This window comes from Corvus kubaryi, unplaced genomic scaffold (assembly GCF_017639235.1).
Source record: "Corvus kubaryi isolate FWS band 111438036 unplaced genomic scaffold, C.kubaryi_AGA036_p1.0 74, whole genome shotgun sequence".
NCBI lineage: Eukaryota > Metazoa > Chordata > Aves > Passeriformes > Corvidae > Corvus > Corvus kubaryi.
In genome coordinates, this window is record NW_024582061.1 from 14,449,294 (window position 1) to 14,456,908 (window position 7,615).

Here is a 7,615-nt window from a genome sequence, read left to right on the forward strand (position 1 = left end):
TGTCTCCCCGCCTCCAAATCCCACCACCGGCTTCCCGGGGAGCCTTGGCCATGCCACATGACTTGCCTTCCGCCTGAGACATCCCAGCTGTAAACTGGGGATAGCCTATTTCACAGGATTATGAGGAAGGTGAAATGATGAAGGCCTCTCAGTAGAGCAAAGATTTGGACAATAGAAGGCCAAAGAACTCATGCTGCTATTTTCCTCAAGGGTATAACAAAGATTCTAAAAATGTTTCCAGCCCAGCTGAAGATAGAGGACCTTGCCTAGCTGACATCCTGCCAGAAAACTCGATCAACCACCAAATACTCACCTCATGCACAGTCTTTGGATGGCTGAAGCCAGGCAAGATCTCTGGTGCCATTGTTAATTACACAACTTTGTGGCCATCCGAAAACCTGATCATCTTATAATTGCTGTGAAATATCTACTGCAGCAACAAAAAAACAAAGAAAATATTGAGTAGAGTTTTGAAAGTGACTAGATTTTATCTAGTTCAATTATTCAGGGATCCTCAACTGTCACACTTCAGGAACAGCAATGACTGAATACTGGCAGGAGTTTCAACACTACTGAAAAACATGTCATTGACCTCTGGGACCATCAGATTATACCACTTGACAAATAGCTACATCTCATTCCTACAATCTGCTTGTAACGGTTTCTTTTCTTTCCCCAGTACTTTTTCTGTGTCAATATTATTTGATCTAAAGCCCAGTCCAAAAGGATGACTTTTTCTTCTTGACATGCCACACCAGGTTATGATATCCTGTCAAAACGTGTTAAGCCAGGCTCAGTTAAAAAGTGACACATCTATAACAGCTCTGGCATTCAAAAACGGTCTTTTCTGGCATGGTGAATTAGGAAGGATACCAATTCATTTAATTTTTTTCCTTTGGGAAGAGGGAAGCTAATTAAGATATGCTAAGCTTGGTCAATTTTTTTCTAAAAGACAGAGCTCTGTAATTATTTGGACCTCATTTAAAAGGAAAAGAATATGCTTTGGTGTCATTATTTACCCAAGAGCTGTGTGCTAGCCATGAAGTTTGGCTCTGGAGGTTAAATTTTCTCCTGTTCAGATTTGTTTTGAGCCAATGTTCTCAGATTGAGCCTGATGCAAAATGTTACACCTCTGAGAAGGATTTAGTCTTTTCTTCCCCTTTAAGTACTCTTGCAACTTGCTTCTCCTGGTCATAGGGAAGAACAACAGCTGTACAACACTCCCTTTTCCCAAATCCTTGTAGCCATTTCATCTATATCTTCCCACAACATCCTTATTTAAATTTCCCATCCCTCTCCATTGTTAAAAAGACTACATGGAGCTTGTAGGAGATTTGCACCTCTGTGCTGTACATCACAGACGGGAAATGTTGCAGGAGAGGAGTTCAAGCAGCAGAATTTGCTGTGCCCAGTTTCATCCACTCAAATTTGGCCTATTAAACCCACTTGAATATCAACTTTGACCATCTATGTTTTCCTCTGTAGCTAGCAGCTGGTTAATAAACTTAGTGATAAGAAGTGGTGCACAGAGGCATCTGGAAAAAATATCATGTGATTACGATAATCAATAAGTGCACCATAATGAACTGGCATGAAAGGTTGGGTTTAAGCATGGAGAGAACTCTACTTTATATTTTCAGCATCCAGGGTGTTTGCCTTAAGATGCTGGGTGTATCTTTGGCATGATTTATTTTAAAAAGAGACAAAGATCTAATTAGGCAAGCCCACTACCCCTAGTTCTCTGGGTAGTTTAGAGTCTGCATGTAAGTTAACCTGCTCTGAAGCTGCACGCATGCAAGTCAAACACATGCACCAGAAGTGCTTTCATAGCTAGATGTCTTTAGGGAGGCTAACGACACAGCATATGAGCAAGGTCATCAGGTCAAGAAACTTACTAACAGCACCCTTCTCACAGGTTCCAGACCCACCCAAACCCTCCCTGACCAACTCCTTATCTGCAGCACTGCCCACAGCCTGGGTAGGGATCACCACCTGGGATTTGCCCTAACAAATTTACCAGGGCTTCAGGTGCAACATTGAATGAAACAGAATAAAACTACAGCTTTCTCAGCACCCATTTAATTCAGTTGCTGCAATTTCTGTGTATTGACTTGACCTAAATTATTTAACAAGTGATGTTTATTAGAACATGCAGCACATACGCTTGCCCTGTTGTTATTCTTCTCCAGGCATCTGTCTATGGCAGCAGTTTTGGGGGGAAGGGGAGGGAGGAAGGGAAAGAAAGCTGCTGCTTTTTGTTCGAGGTTCGTTTTTTCAGACTGAAAAATTCTCTGGTGATGACAAAAGATATTTTCTGCTTGGGGTGGAAAAAGACCCACTGAAATGTCCCATTTGTTGCAGGGTGTGGGACCTAGGCAGACAGGTTTGACCCACTCTTCTCCCCTTCCCAGACAGGCCCGTGAAGGTGCTGTTCTTCTGCTGGCTTTGCCAGTTCACAGCGTTGTGGGGACGGACAGCTGCACTGGTGCTCTGTGGCACACAGGCTGGATGCAGTGGGAGGGGCTGCTCCGACCAAAAAGCAGAAATACCCTCTACAGACAAGAGGAGAGAGGCTGGGGGTCAGCATCAGTGTCGTAGGGTCTCAGACCCGATGATCTGGAAGAACACTGTCAGCCTCACAGCATCAGGCACATACCCTCACAACCACAGGCAGCAATTAAGAGATATGAAGTCCTGAAATTTGCTTCCAAAACTCTTCTAGTGATACTTCCACACATCCCAAACCACCAATCCCTTCCCCCAGAATCTAGCTATGGCAGGATCCTTGTACACTTGGCATAGCATAGTGTTTGTTAGCTTTACTCTCCTTGGAGGATTAGATACTTTATAGCCAGTCTTTATGCTGTCAGCTGCTTTACCCAAAAGCAGTGCCTGGGATTTGACTTTTAAAAGCTGCTTCTGGGGGCGCACTGCACTCCGGTGGCAATGCCTCCATGAGGTTTTGCACATGTGCTGCTTCTGAAATCCATCTGTTCTCCTCAGAGAAGCTGGGCTCCACTGCTGTTCACCCCAAAGGATCAAGGGAAATGAAGGAAGATGCAACGATTCATCTGGACCCATTCTTCAGCAGGAGGTAGGAAAGATGCAAATGGGAAACTGTTAGGTCTGCCTCCTCCAAAATCTGACTGCACATGGCAAATTGGGCAGGCAGAGCATGGATTTTTACGTTCTGTAGGACAAACAGGATTAACAGCCCTGGTGATAGCCAAACACAGAATTATAAAAACCAAGGATGGAAGGCCTCAAACAACATCTTGTCCACCCTATTTCCACAAGGCACCATCTGCTGTTTGCCTAGTCAGCTCTTAAAAGCCTCCCACGATGGAGATGCCACTGCCTTTCCAGGCAACTTTCTGCACTGCTTTTTCTGCCATTGCTGTCAGGGAGCTTTGTTCTCACGCCAAACCTAAATCTCTCTTTCTACAATGTAACACTATTCTTCCTTACCCTCACCAAAGCAGGAAGGAAAAAAAAGTATTCTGTTCTCCTTACTGCGGTTTTTGTGTTTTTAGAAACCATTGTCTTCTCTGTCTTCAGACATCTCTCAGTTAAGCCTAGTTCTTTCAGTCTTTCTCCCCAACATGTTTTCCACCATCTATGCTCTCTATCTGTATGTCACCAGTTGGCTCAGAACTGTCTTGAAGTGTGGTGACAGAATGTCCAAAAGAGGACCCAGCAGTCTTCCAACTGGTGGTGTTCCTCCTTAAACCATAAACTATTTTTCAGGGTCACTTTTTCCATAAGGCATTTCAAATCCTGCTGTCCAGATGTGTGTAGAGCCCTTTCCAGCTCACCCTCAGCTGCAGATTTAATAATTCCCTAGCCCTTCCACCAAGCTGTCTTAATGAAAGTATGGTATTACAGGAGACCCAGAGCACTCACTCAATAAATCTTTAAAGTCTGACAGCAAATTGTTGAAAACTTATGTCTAGATCTGTTTATCCTTTTTCCATTGGACTGTTCTCTAGTTTGTGTAGCTCCATGTCTGTAGCAGACTGACATCCTTCTGTTGCCCAGTTTGTACAGTCAAAGCACCAGCAGCATAGTAGCATGAGTTACTCTTTCCAAGGGGGTCACGCTAGGAGCAGCTTCCAAAGAGGTGGATTTTCCCCTTGCAGGAACTCCCAGCACAGCAACATGACTGTAGACGGTTGAGCTCCACTTCTGGTAACTGCAGTAAACGAAAGAGCAGGCTCTGCAGCGTGTTTTGGAAGGGAAAGCTTTCTGGAGTCATTAAGTCACTAACATCCGTGTACTCAGACCTGAAAGAAAGGTGCTGAATTGATGGATGTACTTGTCATATTTATGGTTTGTAGCAGAGTGATGAATGTGCTTTGTGGTTTATAATGCAATGCTCATTTAACTCTCCTTTTTAAGATCTGGCTGATTTATAGAAGCCAGTGTTACTATTGCATTTTAGTGGGGTGACAGGGATGATATTATAGCACAGAGGTTTGTCAATTAGTCTTGTATGACAAAGCCAGGCTCCAAATGGCCGCCTCTGATTGGGAAGATTTAACCCTGGTGAAAAAGGATTCATTTTAAAGACATCTCTGGTGCTGGAGTGACCCACTGATTTATGTCCTTACCCAGCATTTTGTGGAAGCCCTAATTTATGGGGCTAAAGCTCCAGCTGCCTCAGTGAGTCAACTCACAGAGGTGCATTCCAGCACACAGCACATCTCTGGCTGCAGCTGACCAGCACAGCAGATGTCAGGTACCACTGCCCAGCTGTAACAGAACACCCCGGAGCCATCCCTTCCCTACTTTTCCAACGATGGCTAACGGTTCAGAGTACATTTGTTTTTATTATCCATGGAGAAGCACTTGATTTTCTGGAGTCAGGGGTTCAGCGTGCACCAGAAAGGGTGGGTGCAAGATCTCTAATCACATGAGTCAGTGCAGGCGTATAGTAGTGCTGAGAGCTTTGATTTGTCAGACTTAACACACATCAGTGTCCATGTTTTCAACCTCTGCTCTGTCATGGAATCTCTGCTGGCTTTTTTAGCAAGTCTCTTCCTCCATCCGCCTCATCTTTCCCCCCCTCTTTAAAGCTAATGGAAGTACTTAGCTCACACATGTAATTAGCACTCGAGCAGCACTCTAAAACCACCAGGCACATATGTGCTTTAAGCTTTTTCACCCCGGGAGGGCAAATGCCCATGTGTAACACAAAATCACATCATACTATTTCTGGTAGGATCTTCCATATTCATTTAGCTCAAAATGCTTTGCAAGGCCACTGGAAATGAAGTTAGTTATCAAGCTAAATATAGCAAAACATCTGATGTGGAGGCAAGAAATTCAGAAAAGTGAAAATGTGTGCAGACACAGAAGCCAAGATCACCCATTTAAATCAGTCGACACACCTAGTTCTTTTTCATTTGCTGTCTTGGACCCTCTGAATTTTGTTTACTCCTGCAGAATTTTACGACAGCTGCCCCTTGGGAGTCCATTGTACACTGAATTTTGTCCCTGGGACAGAGACATTTTAAGCAGCCAGATGGTGTGAGAAACAAGAAGTTGGGTGCACGGGTGCCCGGTGTTGGACAGGTGCATGGAGGTCAGGATGAGAAGTGGGGACAGCTTCATTTGGGAGGGGAGGAGCAGACCGAGGTAGAGATGCTGTCAGGGATGGGGTGGAGAGGTGTCTGCTGGCAGCGATTCCAGGGGCAGAGTTGGTACAGGGCTGGTAACATAAAGATGTGGTTGGGTTTGGGGAGAAGCCTCACCTGTTGGCTCAAACAAAACCAAACCCTCATGACCTAGGATGCTTTTGAAGGATGCTGAGAGCACCTCAGCTCCAGCACCTCCTGAGATAGCCCCAGAAAAATGCCTCCCTATCAGTGGAAAATGGTCACAGTAAACCCTCTCTTAGCAGTGATGTGTCTGCCAGGCTCTGTCACCAGAAAGGCCACAGACAGCTTATATATTGCTCTAAAGTGGGTCTCCTGCTGGTTAGTTCTCACTGCTATTTTAAGGCTGAGGCACTTTATGCCTTCAACTTTCCCCCCCTTTTTTTTCACCATCAAATGGCCGTGAACTCTCTCACAGTTGACAGAAATTTGTATCCTTCAACAGTAATAGATCCATCAAGACCAGGATGAGGTAACTGAATGCAGAAATGCATATTTGAGATGCTGTTCATTTTAATAAACTACACTGCATGAGTCGAATAGATATTGAATTTAACATATACTGGCATGAAATAATTCTTACTAAGTGGTGTCTGGAGTCAGTTTTCAATCTAATTTCCCCTTTGTAGATTTTTTTTTTTGCATAAATAGATTATATAAAGATCAACAAATTAATTTGTTTGGCATGTAGCAGGTTTTCCTTATGATGAAGAGGACAAGTATGGTTAAGCATCCACCTGTACAATTAAGGGACTGAGATTTTTTGTTGGCCCTGATAAGCTGAAACTCATCTGAATGCGTCTCATCAGAGAAAAAATTGAATTTTTCAGAGGTCCAGCAGACTTTTGGAAAGCTAAGGCTTGTGTCAAGGTTAATTAGGAGATAACTTTGGAATGGCACCAAGGTAGCTGGCCCAACATGGAAGACAGAGCCATCAGGCTGGCCCTCACCCAGCCCTGTGAGGCTCTGTGAGACTGGATGCAGCCATGCAGCCAGAGAGGCTCCTTCCCATGCCTGGTGAGAGGGATGGCTTTGCTAAGATGAAAGGCAGCTCTCCACAGGGAACCCCTCTCTACACTTCTGCATTTGTCCCCACTGCGTCCTTCAAAATGGGGCTCAGGCTGGAAAGTAAAGTTCCATATAGACATGGTTTCTTTTTCCAGACATCATCATCATCATCATTATCATTATCATTATTATTATTATTATTTTTGCCATAAATTGTACGGGTGCAAGGCCAAGAGGGACATCATCATTATCCAGTCTGCCTGAGATGGGCAGTGGGAACAGAGGTGGTGTTCATCCTCACCACCAGCCTTCAGAGAGGAGGCCTGTGCACAGATGGACAGGTTTGGTGGATGTTTCCTATTAGAACAAACAGGGGGAGGACAATATAATATATCGCAGTCATTAAAAAGAGAAAGATGTTGATTTCCCCAAAGGCTTTAGTACAGGACTTCAGCTCAAAGTAGCTGGCACCTTGTGCCACATGGCCATCATCTGTCATTTGTCATTTCACCCCCTCACTGGAACCAACCTCTCTGAGCAAACTTCTCTTTCTGGCTGCTGCTTTCCCAGCGAAGTCTGAGCCAGCCTTTTGCTCCATGACAACAGGCTGAATCCAGCCCAGCCTCTCAGCAGCCAGAGCTCTTGCTATCTGATAGGCGGTTTGTCTCAGCTCGGTTCCATGCTGGGGGAAAACAAGCACATCTCACCACTGAGCTCCCCAGCTTTTGGCAGACCACCAAAGATGGCCCAGCGTGCGGAGCACCCCCTCATCCCCTGCAGATGTACCTCCAGGTCCAGACCACTGCAGGGATGCATCACCCCACTCACCTCTGTGCAGGGGGCCAAGCACACTCCAGCTCTGCCCACCAGCAGATACCTGAAGCTGACTCTTCCTTTGAAGAATATGGACACACTAGGCTTAATCCACAGTTCATGGGACTTACAGCACA